This window comes from Rhipicephalus microplus, chromosome 6 (genome assembly GCF_043290135.1).
Source record: "Rhipicephalus microplus isolate Deutch F79 chromosome 6, USDA_Rmic, whole genome shotgun sequence".
In the NCBI taxonomy this organism is placed as follows: Eukaryota; Metazoa; Arthropoda; class Arachnida; order Ixodida; family Ixodidae; genus Rhipicephalus; species Rhipicephalus microplus.
The window spans coordinates 92496899-92512635 of NC_134705.1; the positions used below are offsets into that span (position 1 = coordinate 92496899).

At 47.9% G+C, this 15737-nt stretch overlaps 1 protein-coding gene across 6 annotated transcripts in view; it reads left to right on the forward strand.

The window, feature by feature from the left end:
* The window catches only part of ena (ENAH actin regulator enabled), a 130409-nt gene that overhangs the window by 8928 nt on the left and 105744 nt on the right, over window positions 1-15737 (forward strand). The window lies entirely within an intron of this gene.

Genomic DNA, 15737 nt, shown 5'->3' on the forward strand with positions numbered 1-15737 from the left:
TGCCGATTCACCGCGTCACACCCGCGCCCTATATCGCCTGGCTTAGTCGCTTCCGCGAATCGAAGCAACGGGAATGGATGGTGTCGTAATGGGGCCGTATACCGGTCCGCCTCTTCTGATACCCGCTCGCCATCCGTAATGCATGCTCGAGCTGTAAAGGACGGCGGCACATCGCTTCGATCCCGGTCGCACCGCGGCCCTGCTGTTGTGAATGCAAATAATTCGACAAGTAAAAGCATTGGGTGCCAGCCAGTGCTGTAGTTCACAATTTTAGAACAACCTTACTTCCGGGGCTCGAACTGGGATAAAGAACACCATTCAAACATGGTTGCGCACAAAAAGCGTATCGTACAAATGTATGATTATGCCGCCGCTATTTGGGGCAGTGGGGATACGGTGCTCCATAGAGTTTCCTTATATAGACACTAGAGGCAACTCTGGCGCTAGTGTCTCTGGGAGCAGCAACGCATCGCGCTTCAGCGACCATTGGAATTATGGGTAGTGCACGGATTCGCCTAGTCTTCGTACTTTACGTTCCTTTTGGCTTCGCGTGGCTTAAAGCTGCTTTGTCACGAAACAAATAAAGGGAAATGTTGAGCAGTTGCGCTTCACCACCTTAATCTTTCGGGATCACCGTTTAAAATTAACTCACGAAGTTCGGAAGGGTTCGTTCTTTCCTTCGAAACAAAACCGAAACACAGCAACAAGCGAAGCCACGAGTGCGACTCGCCACCCACAAGTACGAAGAATATAGACAAATCCGTGCACCTCCCGAAATTCCCATGCGTGGTCGCCGAACGATCGCCCCTCTAGTTATATTTTGGAAACTTTATGAGGTGCTGGGCTTCTAACTTGAATGTCGAGGCACAGAATCCCGACCACAGTGTGGCTGCATTTCGATGGGAGTGAAATGCTATATAGAGACTCGTGTACCTCGCAGGAACGTCAGTCGCACGTCAGAGGAACCCCAGGCAGTATAGCGCAGGCTAGAAGTTTATTTCCGTAGGCGCACGTCCTTAATTCCCAGGTGGGAACCGCGCATTTTTAAGTCTGGTCTTGTATCGCTTTGTGCTCGGAGCAGAAGTTATTTTCGGACGGGGAATGTGCAAGGTATACCACCTCCTGGACACGTACGCCATACACTGACTCCAGGTGAAATTTCGGAAGCACTCCACCACGGCGTGAAGCCCAATGTAATACTAATCCTCTTCTATGACGTCATTGAGCGCTCGTGACCTGAATGTGCGACATGAAGACGTCTAACAAACACGGGAAAAAGATTAGCGTATACCGAAAACTGCGTACAGCTTTGTATTACGACGCCATGCGTGGAGGATGTGCACTGTGTTTTAAACCTGCTTCGAGTGGTGGCTGGATCTGTGAGGTCGGGATATGTTGCGAGCGTCTGTCCAAGAAAAAAAAAAGATTGAGAGAGAGAGAGAGAAAGGGGGCTGCTCGTGCCACGGATGACGTTTCGATTCCTCCTGCGGCCTCTCGCAGTCAAAAGACGCTCCCGCGAAACAAACAGAGCGTGGCTTCTTGTATAAGTAGACCTGGAATGTACATTCCCAAGTCCCCCGTTGTGACCTTCCGTCCGCATGCGCTAACTCGACGGGCGTACCGTGTCGAATTGTTTTCCGCGGCGCTGCAGAATCGGTGGATACAAGTCATCCGCGTGCAGTCGCTTGGCGTATTGGCGGCACTCCTCAGTTGGCGCTGCGCGTGTTTTGTTTATGTGACGCGCTCTCTGCCGTCTCCTTTCGTGGCGTACCTTGTAGATGTTCTTTTTTCTGGCTTCTTGCCCGTGCATGCGCCCAGGCCGCTGTGACACACTATATGTGCGCCGCACTGGACGTCGCGCATACCCTTTTCGTATATATTCGTATACGTATTCGTATTTTTCGTATACGGCCCCTTTCAGCCGTATACGTCCTGGTCCTCCTTGTGCGTAACAATATTATATAAGGCGTTCGCGGCCTTCCGTTGTCCCGCCGGGAGGCATTTTGTCGTACGAGTGCTCTAGCGGAATCTCCCGCGATTGGTTTCTGGGAGCGTATATACGATATGCGAAGGACTCCACTCGCCTTGAAGGTGTTACGAAGGCCGTGTTTCCTGCTGAACTCTTCCGAGCCGCTAATGATTAAGTTTCTGAGAGAAATTTGGAATTTGGGCGAGCGGAGGATAGTCTGAGAAGGCGTGCTTTTTCCGGTTGCCTAGACAGTTAGCCTCTCCCCGCAATAACCTCATCATTCTTGTGTCATTTTTTTCTCTCTCTCCCTCTCAACCACACGCGCGCGCGCGTGCACCCACATCATACATACATGCATGCATACATACATACATACATACATACATACATGCATACATGCATGCATGCATACATACATACATACATACATGCATGCATGCATGCATACATACATGCATGCATGCATGCATGCATGCATGCATACATACATACATACATGCATACATACATGCATGCATGCATGCATGCATGCATACATACATACATACATACATGCATACATACATACATACATACATGCATACATACATACATACATGCATACACGCATGCATACATACACACATACATACACACATGCATGCATACATACATACATACATACATACATACATACATACATACATACATACATACATACATACATACATACATACATACATACATACATACATACATACATACATACATACAACGTGAGTGTTTTATGAAGCATCAAAAGAAAGCAATCGACGTCTTGTAGAATAGATACGTGCATTGCAAATAAAACTCGACACTAACGCGGTCGGTGATGAAAGAAGACTTGAGCGCCGACATCATGTCGGATTAGCAACAGGAAATCTGATATTTGGTAATAGCAGAGGAAGGCGGACGGAATGCGCGGTCGGAGGTGAGGCACTCGTATGGGGTGCAGCCAACAGCTCCGTATAACTCACCGCTTCATTTTTTTACTATTTTTCTCCTTCATTTGCCTTCCTCTCTCTCTATTGGCGCGTGCGTGTACCAGCTGTTTACAGCTACAGGATGATGTCGGACGGACGAGGAACGCCGCGGGGAGAAAGTCGGCTCGCAGTTGCGTGATCCGCGAGCTGCGGTTCGTGTACGCGATTATGAAGGGAGAGAGAGAGTGTGTTTCTATCTCTCCGTTACGTCCTTCCTTGTTGCTGCACTTTATTTCCCCCGAGACCTCCGTCTTCACTCGGCTCAGTTCCTCCCGCACCCAGCAACCAATCCCCCCTCCGTCGCACCCAGGTCCCGGCGATAAGGAAGCGTGGCGGATATACGAGGGGCGCGTACGACACGCTGCTTGTCGCTCGGCGCTGTGTGCGCTTGGCCGTGGCTCGTAGCGGCGGCGTCGCCTGTGCGGTTTATATAGCGATAAAGAAATACTCGGTATTTGTAAAAATGAAAATTGGGGCAGCTACTCACTAGTGGGGCGAATACTGAAAACACAGCGGAGCTGGCGGCCTTCCCATTCTCCTTTTCCTCCCTTGCACTCTCACTTCCCTTGCCCATCCCCTTGCTAAACTCTACTGTGCAAGGCTATGCCGTGCTAGAGTATGCTGTACAAGGCTATGCCGTGCTAAACTATGATGTACAAGGCTATGCCGTTATAACTATGCTGTACAAGGCTATGACGTGCTAAACTATGTTGTACAAGGCTATGTCGCGCTTAACTATCCTGTACAAGACGATACCGTGTTAAACTATGCTGCCAATGCTATGCCGTGCTAATTCGTTCTGTGCAAGGCTATGTCGTGCTAAACTATGCTGTACAAGACTATTTCATGCTAAACTATACCGTACAAGGCTGTGCCGTGCTAAACTATGCTGTACAAGGCGATGCCCGACCTTTATACGCCCTCCTCTTCCCTCATTGCCGTCACATCAGTCCTTCTCACGCTCACTTGCCTTTCCTAACACATTGCGGCGTGTCTTGGCATAGATAGGCTAGGCTCCCTTTCCCTTAGCATGGCTGCTCCTCGCCTCAACCAGGTAATTGAAACGACAACCGTATTTTCACAAGCCTAACCAGCTCCGCTGTTCAAACAGCGCAAACACATACGAGCATTGCGTTGTGTAGTGATAAGCCGGCGAAAAAATTGCAGCTCATTGACACTGTCAACAGATATAATCTGCTGTGAGGGCTCAATCGGACTCAGGCTCGCCAATATTTTCCTCAACCGGACTCGCTGTGACTCACGGGCTGATCTGAGTCTGAGTAAGTCGCGCGTAGTACACATCGTGCGCTGGGCTCTCCGTTAGACGTGTGTCCCTGCAGCCGCCACCGAGTACAACAATCTGCCGACGCCCATGCGCAGCGCCACTGCTTCTTCTCAGCTTGTCGCAAGACGTTTCAAGGCGGCTCGCTTATATATCAATTGCTTCTGTCAACAAAATTTTATTTACGGGATTGTAGGAAAAGATCACTCGTGCAAAAAAGTATTTCTGTAATGCTTTTCGTGGTAAAAAAATAGTGAAATGCCAGATTTTTTTATCCCTTCCCTTGGGGACGGTATCGCAAAAGGGAATCGGAGAAAAAAAAAAACAAACGTGGCAATCGAAATTGTTTCTCGTCGTCGTGAAATCTCATAAGCGCTAATGATATCTATTGGGCGTCGATTTATACGCGTCATTGTTGGCCGTCTCGAGTGGTTCGCGATTATTTGTCCTGGTACTCCGGCTGCGCTACATTGCGAGATAAGCTGTTGCAGCGATCGCATGTCACGCAGAGGTCAGTAGTTGCGCCAGAAGTGTACACTCAGCAACCGTCTACCTTATATACGTGTTTATACCGGAAGTGCATCGACGCTGATAAGAAAGACGTCACCACGAAACGCAAGCGTCAATCTTCTTCGCAACTGTTCGAAGTCGTTTATCGCTGAGGTCATGTGACGGGTTGTGTGTGTATCTTCATCTGCGTCTCCTGTCGCCTCCGTGTCTTGTTGAAATGGAAGACGTGCTGGTGTACGTGTCTACGGCTGACGTCACTAAGAAGCGTTGCGTTTGGCGGGCCACCCTTTTACCGCGGCCGCCAGAACGTCAGAAAGGCAGACGCCTCATTTTGTGGAGATAAGAAGCAGCGCCTATAGACGCCCAGCTTTTTCCATGGGCTGGGCGCTGCGTAGCCGAAATTACTCTACGGAGCACCGCTGTCCTTCGGGTCCGCGCAGAGATGCGACCCGTGGCGTCTTCGTGCCCCGGTAAAAGCCGCAATGCCCAGCTTTCGCCAATTACGAGCGTCGGACCATCACGCTGTGCGTCTCTAACGGATGAGCTGCTGAAGCTCAAATCTGCAACAGATGTCCAGGCATGGCCCCTATAAAGTGACTCTTAAAAAAAAAGATAAAAGAAGAGAAAAGTGAGCCCCGTTATTGTCTGCTTCAGTGAGCGACACCGCCACAGTAGCTCACGAGGGATGGGGGTGAGGAGGGATAAAAAGGATAGGAGTAAAGATGTAGGAAAGCCGAAGAAGGAGAAGAGACGTGAGGTGGTGAGCCAGAGCGAGCGACGACAAGATGAGGGGATAGAAGAGATAGGAAAGATGAAGCACGGTCACTGGAGTCCGAGGACGGGGCGCACCTGCGAGAGCTCCTTTCGGCGTCGGTGGATGGCGTAGAGCAAGTCCAGTAAGTCAGAGCTGCACTGTCGTCGGAGGTGGAAGGTCGTCGGCGGCAGGAGGTGACGTAGGGCGAGCCCAGTCGGCCTGAGCCACGCTGACGCAGGAGATCGCAAGCGCGCGGAGCGTGCGACCGCTCAGCCCGAAATCCAGTAAGCGAGTCAGCATGACCCCTCGGAGGCACCTATAGGTCGCGACTGCCGTTCGACAAAGCATGGGTGTTCGGCCCGAGCGGCCAGATGAGAGACTCGTTTCACTCCGCTCAAGCGAGATTCGCCGGAGGAGGCAGCATCGCCGGGACGATACCTGTTCGGTTTGTGTATTTGTGTATGTGTATGTTGGGGGCGGTGCCGGCATAATGACACTCGTGTGTGCTGCGGGGCATGTTATTGGACAGTGGACCTATTCCCCGATCTAGGGATCTGGGGAGATGAAACTGTATTTAATCAGCCCTCGTGGGCTGCTTAGTGTGATTCACAGCGCTTGTTCAATAGACAACCGTTTTCAATGTAGAGCTTCGGGCCAGAGAGCCCGTGCCATGTAAATAATGTAAATAAACCCTCTTTACAACGTTCAACCTCCTCCTGCCTCGACATCTTCATCCCGGATCTTCGGTGCCGCAAACCCCGGACACAGCAGAAGCAAGAGACCGCGTTTATGAGGGTCACTCAGACCGCTAATGTAGGATGGTGACGAAACCCGCTATTAATATATGATGTAGTGGCATCTATATATAAAATCGGCTTCCACATACTTTGTGGATGGCTCTTGCAGCTTTCTCTGTGTCTGTGCGCTCCGCGCTGGCCTCGAGGGAGCGATTAAGGGTTATTAGGACGGAAGCCTTAAATATGTCTCACGAGTAAATAAACCCGGTGGCGGTGCGAAACACGAATGTTACCGGAAGTATCGTGACGTATACGTTAAATTCAAATGTAACGCGAAATCAGTGGGAGTGCAAGAGAAAAGTCGATCCGAAGTGAATCATCGTACATTGAATGGAACCAAAAGTGAATCAAGGTGTACAATGAATCAAGTAAATTGAGTGCGACTCGCAGGGTGTGGGTCTTCGCTTGGGCCCTCAGCGTTAGCGAGTAGAACCAGGTGTCTTCATCAAGGAGCCAATCGGCATACTTAAATGGATGACTTGTATATAGGGACGCCCTATAGTGTTAATGGATTCCCAGAGAAGGCAAGCGGGTTAGGGGGAGAGAGAAGGTTAGGTGGGCAGATGAGATTAAGAAGTTTGCGAGTATAAATTGGCAGCAGCAAGCACAGGACCGGGTTAACTGGCGGAACATGGGAGAGGCCTTTGTCCTGCAGTGGACGTAGTCAGGCTGATTATGATTATGATGATGATGATGATAGTGTTAATGTAACAAGCTTCCGCCAGTTCCCGCGTCGTGTGATCACGATGCGCACCGGCTTGTCTTCGTAAAAAGTCTGTTATAAAGCGATAAATCGGTACAAACTAGATCGCCCGTCCGTTTTGCTTCAATTGCAATTCGTTGCCATCGTATTCTTTTCTTCTCCTTTTGCGGTGGGACTGAGACTTTTGTGGAGTAGCTGTGGCACACTTCCCCCGCCCCGGCGCACGTGCTTCCGTGCGTGCCTGTTGTTTGGAGAGACGGCATTCACCCCCCTCTCCTTTTTTTCTTTTGTTTTCTCGGAGGCTGTCGCACAATATGCTCACGCACCGCGACAGCGTTTTTTTATCACGACCTTCGAGAGTCCCGGTGTCCTGTCGCCGGGGCTGCGCGTTTATCGCCCAGCGACGGAAGTATATATGTACGCGTGTGCGAGGGCTGTGGAAACGTGCCTGCAGGAATGCGATGACTCTCGGCTAGCTCTGTTGACCTAATTTTTTTTATTAATGTTGCGGGTTCCCGTTTAGGGCGTGTAGATGAGCGTCCGCGAAATGCAGTGCGAGAAGGAACTTCCGATTGCACTCGATTCGTCTTGCGCGTTGTCAACCGCTGTCGTCGTCGGTTCCGCGTTGTGCGGAGTTTGCGTTGTCTCGCGAAATAAGTAAGGTCGATCGGTTCCTGCGCCAGCGTTGAACAATGGTTGGTTTGACTAGAGAGCTTCGAATTTTTATTTAGGCTTTATAGTTTGTCATTTGTCATGGAAAGTTTTGAAAACGTTTTAATTGCGAAGCCCCGACTCCCGCATGCAAAAAAGTAAAAAAAAAATCGCAGAATTGTGGGGTACCCGCTCTGAGGCCTTCGTTTCTGCGACGCTACATGGTTAAACGTCGTGCCACGGATTCGATCCCCGTTCACGGCGGCAGCATTTCAATGGCGGCGAAATATAAAGAACAACCGAACGGGTGCTTATAGAGTGAAGAAGCACCGGAGTTCAAAATCAGTCTGGCAATCCCAATTACGGCGTGCTTTGTTTCGGCGTGAAAAACTTCAGGATAATCAGCTTTATTTAAAAAAAAAAACATATTTCCGTGAAGTGGGGAGTGTGCCATTCCTCCTGCATAAATGTCAGAGCCCATTGCAATTGTGTGTGTTGTGCGCTTTATTGTCGTCTAGCGTATTATAATACTACATACTTCACACAGTATACATATACAAAGCAACTTGCATGCAACGGAAGCCCGTGAATCACGATGTTCTCCGACGACATTGCATTTGGTATTGTACAATTCAATGGCGCTGATGACGTCGCGTTCGTGTGGTTTCCTGCTTTTATGCAGAATGTATGAGGAATTTGTAGATGTGTATGCGTGAACTCTATTTGAAAGCATGCGCGCTCCCGCGTCCTCTCTCTCTGCCGCTCATCCTTTGCGTGCGCGCGCTCAATGCAGCGCGAGTGACTCGCTAATCGTGTAGCGCCCTTTGGATGCTACGCCGTAAAGTGGAGGCGAATGGAGTGGACCTTGTGGCACTCAGCGGTATGCGACTCGGTGGTGTGACCTAGATAGTCTTCGCTTTGTCTCCGTGCGGTAATAAAGTCTCTGCGCTGAGCTGTGACCCAGGTGTTTTAACCAAGGGCTGACACACGCACGCACGCGAAGGAGAGAGGCGTGGAATCATCTGTTGGCTTTGTGCATTTGTGATCAACAAGAGAGTCGGGCGTGTCGATTTTGCAAAGCCTCTTCTTTGAATTGTAAAGGAGATTTATAAACTTGTCGGGTGAATTCATGTGTTCATGTGCTTCTCTGTAGTTCTGTATACCGAGGCTTATCTGTGCAGAGACGTAATTTCAAGCGCTTTTTCTTGCCCTAAGTAGACGACTTTTTTTCTTATTGGATCACACGTGGGGGGAAAAAATCGTAGTATTGTGTAGCTGGTAAAATCTTTGAAGGACATTCTCAAAGATGTATAATGGTGAAAGGAAATAACAAGAAAAAGCGGCATTGAAGAGAATGACACGCTTGTTACCAGAAAAAAAAGAATATTGACAGGGGAGTGCGTAGATGTTTATCTGTGGCTAGAGAGAAAAATGGAGGTGGACTGGCGCGGATAATGACTGAGGGGACATCTCTTGTCTGTACACGGAGATCGGGTGTACAGATTAGCGTTAATGACAGGAAACGGAGGCGACTGGAACTTGAATGGCGCTCCCATTGTAACGTTCCTAACGTTAGGCATCATCGATACAAGTCAGGAAAAAAGATTTCATTCGACACTGGATAGATGAAATTTTAGAAAATTTCATCTAGTGTCGCGGAAACACACACACACAAAAAAAAAAAATACGTTTTGAGGTTTTCACGTCGTTTGCGCAGATTTCGGCGCGAAATTTGAAAATGAAACTTCAAGCTCGATTATCGCTGCCAGTAATGAACTTGTGATCGTGAAACATGTGTCGTTGGAGTTCCCAGAGTGCTCTTTGTCAATTTAAACCAATTTGCTGTTTCTCTTCAGTGTCCCTTTTACGTATATTGTTTTTGTTAAAGGAGTACTGACACAAATTTTAAATATGCTTGTATTGTTGCTCCACATTAGAGCACTGTCGTTGTTGGCTGACATAGAAGGGAGCGGCTTCTTTATAACGTGTCACGGCATTGTGACGTCACGGGTAAACAGGAACTCGCGGCGAACTTGCGGCAGATGCGTCGTCTGCTCCTATTAGTGGACGTGTGAACAGCGATGCGTGAATTGTCGTCCAGTGAGCCCGACAGTGATTTCTGCGATTTAGACTGCAGGCCGTGTTCGCTAACTCAGTGGAACTATGTTGATTCGCCGGGATAATGTTCGTTGCTGTGAGGCTGATGGCAGATGCTCCGGGACGAAAACTTTATAAAATTTGAAGTAACATACTTTTTATGCGAGTTTCCCGACTCCGGTGTGTGTGGAGAGCGGCAGCGGTGAATGCCAAGGAAACGAAAAAAAATGTTCCTTTTGCGATGTCTCGAAATTGCCTCGGTACTATTTTAGAACTGTGCACTCGAAACTGGAAATAACAAAGACTTTACCGACGACGTTGTTGCACCGAGTGTGCTTTGTGCCCACTCTTTCGTGGTGGCGTAGCCGCTACGGTGCTCGGCTAGTTACCGGGAAGGTCGCGGGTTCGATTCCAGCAGTGGCGGTCGCATTTCGATATAGGTGAAATGCTAGATGCCCATGTACTGTGCGACATTACCGCGCGTTAAAACAACCCCAGATGGTACAAATGTCCGTAGCCCTCCGCTACAGCGTCCTTCACAATCGTAACGCGTTTATGGGACATAAAGCCCCAGATATTATTCAGTTTCGTGCGTAACTTTAATCGTTGTTCCCGTTATTTCTCTTTCAGCGGCGTATAGACCTTTAATGCCGCTCAGTGTCCGTAAAACGGCGACTGGCGTCTGCAACCGATCTAGCGCAGGTGCATGTGAACGAACCGAAACATCTTCGAACAACATCAAAAGGCTGTTAACCAGAACAAACAACATAAAAGGCCGCAACCATGTGAAAACTCTGACGTTCAACCACCGATTAATCAAAGCATACGGCAGAAGAATAACAAGAACAAAATAAAAGACTCTTAACCAGACCGAAATAGAAGGCCACCATTCACGATCCGATGCACGCTGCTTCGCCTGTCATCGGGATTCACTTTGTGGTTGTGCGTATATTTTTCCTGGCCTTCGGAACGGGACGGCTTTAGGCTCTCCCATAGTCGAGTACTAAATACTTGAAATCGTTAACCACTTTTTCTAAACACATTAATTTTCTGTCTTGAAAGTTCGTGCCGTCACTGTACGTGCTTCATTCGTTGCCTTTATGTGAGGACATGTAGTTATTACGCCACAGCTATATTGTTTCGTGCTCATTTTGCTCCAAATATTCAGTCATAAGTACGTATGAACTATGTGCGTGCGCGTACAGATGTCGTGTGATTTGCTGCGTAAATGTGTGATGCATGCCCTATCGCGCGATGACGCGCCTCGGAGATTATCGGTCGGTGCGCGCTCCCATCCACAGTGCGCTGAGGAAGAATTGGGACGTGCGTGCTAAACGTGATTGATGGCACGTGTGATTCATCATTTGTTCTTCCGGCCTTTTGTCGCGTTGGGGGGAAGGAGGGGTACGCGTGCTGTAAACAATAGGGATGCTGGGCTGCAAACAAATGTCATTTACAAAAGCAATGTGTATTAATGAACATGATGGTATGCCGGTCGTTACATGTGGCCAAGTAATTTGCAATCATCTCCTCCAGTCCCTTCCGTGGGCCTTGTCTGCACATCTCAGTTTGGCGGCTTTTAGACCCATTGTGAATTCAACAGTTTGTTGCGGTGCCTTGCGCGCAGCATGTAATCGCCCTAGTGATTTCAAGAATGAAAAAAGAAATTAGGTGCGTAGGTCACTTTGAAAAGATAATGAGCGTAATTATTTACGCCACAAAAATGTTTGACACTCTAGAAGATAGATATTAGCCCTTTTGTGACCAATGACGAGTTAGTCATGAGATTTTGTGAAAAAAAAAAAAAAAGTGACCGGTACATCGATACCCGTTATCAACAGCAATTCATCCCGCATGGAACAAATGACTCATTAATTGATTGAAAGCTTTATTGGACTATATGCAATTTCCTCTCGCTTATTAGCTTCAGATTGTTATTAAAAAAAGAGGGGTGATCTCAAGCTAGTTAGTTTGTTATTTGTGTGTCGGCTTTCAATTTATTGCCATTTTTTGTTTTTGTTGTATAGTCATGCGGTGAAACCACTCTCGATTAGTATTTCTTAACGTCTTTAATGATAAAGAAATATCATTGAATTGAAAGTATGGCGCCGTTTTATTTTTTAAAAATAGGTTCTATAAATTGAGTGAAAAAATGGGTAATTTCGGCACTTTTTTTTTCCCGTTGGCTAACGGGTTAGATGTCTTCCTGCACTTCTGCGTCCGTCATCCTTATGCCACCGAAACGTTGTCGCACCGCAGTAGTCTTCCCTATGCTTGGAAAACTCGACCCTTACATTCTCTGTAACGCACTTGGTGCATTAATTGAACATGCACATATTCCGGTATGGACCGAGCTTCAGTTAACGATCTGTAGTACTAACAATCTATACCTTAACCACATTACCAAACACCAGTGCCGAGGAGAAAACGCGCAAAAAGAAAATGAGTGTGGCGACGCCACCATGACGGCCCCGCATTAGTCCGTCGTGACGTCATATATAGTTTTGACGGTGTCTTCTAGGGACACAGGTAGTTCATAGCAAGTTTTAAAAACCTGGCCGTTACGGTATAACTGATTGATTGATTTGTGGGTTTTATTGTCCCAAAACCACCATATGATTATTAGAGACGCCGTAGTGGAGGGCTCCGGAAATTTCGACCGCCTGGGGTTGTTTAACGTGCACCCAAATCTGAGCACACGGGCCTACAACATTTCCGCCTCTATCGGAAATGCAGCAGCCACAGCCGGGATTTGATCCCGCGACCTGCGGATAAGCAGCCGAGTACCATAGCCACTATAGACCACCGAGGTGGGGCTACGGTATAACAGGCTGATTTCCAGAAGGCAACACGTAAGTTTGCTTGTATAACGTGGCCGCAGAAAGCACAGGACCGGTTTATTGACTGAACGTGGGAGAGGCTTTTGCCCTGCACTGCAGGGTGTAGTCGGGATGAACATGATGACGGTCGCAAAATATTTCGGCGAGTGAACGGACTTGAAAATTGAACAAGTGACGTAAAAATTTGTAATGTCCCGCCCGCGTTCACGTGACAAAATTTTGCGTTTGGCATTGAAGCATGAGATTTCAACTTTCGCTTGCTCTTCTAATAACCTTAAAAATGATTTCAAGAAACTTCCGCGTCAGTGTCCGACCCCGACATTTTTGCAACTCGGACTATTAAAAATAGTGCTTTATGGGACAGATTTTAAATATTTCCGGGTTGTTTCTCATAATGAAAACGTGGATGTATACAAAATCGTAGGAATAATGTCGTAGTGCTTGGGAATGCTTCGAATATATTTTGAATACCGCTTCCTTAAAACAGAAATTCTGGTATCGATGGGGTACGTGGCTTCACAGCGACGTGTCATCACAAGGCTGACGTCGTGGGAAGACTGTAACTCTATAGCGACGGCTGTCAGTTTGCTGTGACTCTTAGAGCGATTTCTGCGATCCAGTCACTCTTAGAGCGATTTCTGTGATTTAGGCTGCTTGAAGGACTCAGATTTCTCAAAATCCAGTGTGCACTGTGTTACAGTGTATTAGAGAGAAGCACAAATTGGAAACGTTTGCGGAGCCACCCCACCACATAGCGTTCGCCGGAGAGTTAGCCCACTGGCCTCTTCTTGTATAGATTGCAACTGTGCAGATTCGTCGTGATAATGTCCACCGTGGTGTGACTGGCTTGCAGAGGCGGGGTCATAAAAACTTTGAAATCTATGTAGAATGATTTGATACGTGTTGTCTGGCTTCGGTGTGTGGTTGATTAGGGATCACCGTGGAAACAAAAGTGTCCATTTTTGGGGTGCCTCGAAATCGTGTCGGGACTCCTTTAACGCTGTCTTTAATTAAATCATGTCTTATGATACACAACACCAGATAGCAAACTTCCGAAAAAAAATCCAGGGACTCTATCATGATTATGATAATTTGTGGCTTTGCCCTTTGTAACGGGTGAACACATATGTAGTGTTCTAGCCAAGGTATATAGAAAAAAAAGAACAAAGAAAAAGAAGGAAAGCGCAAAGTAGAGTTCACTTTTGGCACCACTTCCACCTCTGTTGGAGCCTTGTGAGTAGAGTTACTGTATATGCCATATACAGTAAGTCTACTTGTGAGGAACTTATAGCGGCACCTGGCGGAGCGTATCTTAACCACTCATTCTTTTTCATAAGGCCTCTGAGATCGGCTTCGGCAGCGGGACGACATGCTAAGTTAATCCTCAGAATACGCCATGGGCCACACCGACAGCGATGTGCGAGTGCGACACGACGCCGAAGTCAAGAATTGAGGTCCCCCTTTTTTTTTTGTACTATGTGGTCGAGGTAATTAAAAGACTCAGCCCTCCTTTGTTTCAAAGAAGCCGCGTTTAATGAATGATCCGGGCCGCCAAGAAAGACCTGAACTATGTATGCAATATTACATAGCGCTGGCTTATATTCGGCTGCGTTACCCTACGCGTTTGCATAATCGCTCTTGCTAAATTTGACGCGCGTGGGTTAATACGAAGGATGACTTTTTTCTAAACGAACACTGCACCGGTCGGCGCATACGGCGCGCGCGGCTCTCGGAACCCAATTACGCGTTTATATACGTACGCGTATACACTGCGCGGACCCGCGCTGGGTCAACGATATGCGAGTGTGTGTTACACGTGAGCCACCTGTATAACTACCCTCTGTAGCGTGCGTGGGAAACGGTATTTTGCGTTCGCGTGACCCCGTGTTGCCTGTGATGCATACGGGGCGGATCGCAGTGTGCGTACACTGGCCCGGTGTATAAGTACGCATACGTGCAACTACTACTACTACTACTATTATACGCGTAATTCGTGTTGTACACACCGTCTCGCAAGGGGTAAAAAGGGCGTCGTCCGCGCACGTGACCCGCTCGGAGCCAGCCTCATTTGTGTCAGTTGGCATGTTAACGCCCCTGTGACCGCGCCTATTAGCAGTGTTGCCGACGTCTACCGTGGACTATTTTACAAACGTGTCTGAAAGTGCCACGTTTCTGACCAGCTTTTTTTTTTCTTCACCACGTTGCCATTTTTGTGTTTCTTGCTTACTGAGTAAATGATGCTATTTGGTATAAATTATTAATATTATTATTATAATTATTATTATTATTATTGTTGTTGTTGTTGTTGTTGTTGTTAGTAGTAGTAGTAGTAGTAGTAGTAGTAGTAGTAGTAGTACTTGTAGAGTTGCGATAAGCTCTTCACCCGTCATGGTGGCGGGGTGGTTATGAGCTGGGATCGAACGCCGGCTTTAGCGGGCTCATTTAGATGTAGGCGAAAATACTTGAGATTCCTGCACCGACATTCAAGTGTACGTTAAGGAACCCCGGCTGCCCGAAAATTCCCGCAGCCCTCCATTACGGCGTCCCTCGGAATCATATGGTCGTTTTGGGACGTCCGCTGGATCTGAGCAATTATTATGCGCTAAACACTCTGCCTTTGAGGCGTAAATATTGATCTGTATAGGCGTATTGCATGTGTGCACTAATAGCTCTGTTGTGCATAAAACAGTGTCTTGTGGAATCGGTCACGTATGCATTGGTGACGCTGTAGCGGCTGTTTGGATGCATGCAAAAGTCGGCCACTATTCTCACGCTGTATGGCACACCTGCTGACAAACGGCCTCATCGAGGAAGCCTCGAAGCGCGCTAGTTTCTCGGTGAAGGTCGAAAAGGTAATTGGTGCTATAGGCCGCCGCCTGTCTGCATGTGCGGCGTGAGATGTTTGTCCAGCAGCTGCACCGTACCGCGGTCGTCTGGGGCAGCTCGTTCTGCTGGAACGTATTAAAATGTAAAACACGTTGGTGGCCCCACATCTAGGCGACCATGCTCTCACACTCGGTGCGCTTGACACTCAGGTGTCATTTCTTTTTTTTTCTGTTATTTCGATGTGTATTATTTGCCATGCTTTTACCTGCACTTCCTGTGCACACGTGACAAGCGGATATGAGAGAAA